The 389-nt window shown below is 62.7% G+C and overlaps 1 non-coding gene across 1 annotated transcript; it reads right to left on the bottom strand.

Moving 5' to 3' along the window:
* Positions 1-72: 72 nt before the first annotated feature.
* LOC121939268 lies at positions 73-236 on the bottom strand. Its single transcript, XR_006105435.1, has one exon. It is a non-coding gene; the product is annotated as a U1 spliceosomal RNA (small nuclear RNA).
* Positions 237-389: the final 153 nt, after the last annotated feature.

The raw sequence follows: 389 nt of genomic DNA on the forward strand, positions 1-389 counted from the left end.
CGCTTCGCGGCGCTTCACCTCCCCGTCCGCACGCGGCGGCGAGCCGCGGCCGGCTTCATTCAACATGACGGTCGGGGGAGAGCGCGGACGCAGTCCCCCACTAGCAGAAATTATGCAGTCGGGATTCCCACATTTGGGGGATTCGCTGGGGTCAACAGAGCCGGAGTGCAATGGCTGAGCCTCGCCCAGGGTGAACCACCTTCTTGATCACGGTATCGCCCCTGCCAGGTAAGAATGAAGCGGGAGGCTGGGAGAAAGGGCCCCCATTCCCAGACGCAGCACTCTGGCTGACGGTTCCCAAGACACCGAATCTCAGACTTCCCTGCCCTCAGCGTTAGCTCACCTTGGCAAGCGCTTACTGCCTCTCAGAAAGGAACCGAGGGCCCGTG

The sequence above is a fragment of the Plectropomus leopardus genome, unplaced genomic scaffold, assembly GCF_008729295.1.
Source record: "Plectropomus leopardus isolate mb unplaced genomic scaffold, YSFRI_Pleo_2.0 unplaced_scaffold44087, whole genome shotgun sequence".
Classification (NCBI taxonomy): Eukaryota; Metazoa; Chordata; class Actinopteri; order Perciformes; family Serranidae; genus Plectropomus; species Plectropomus leopardus.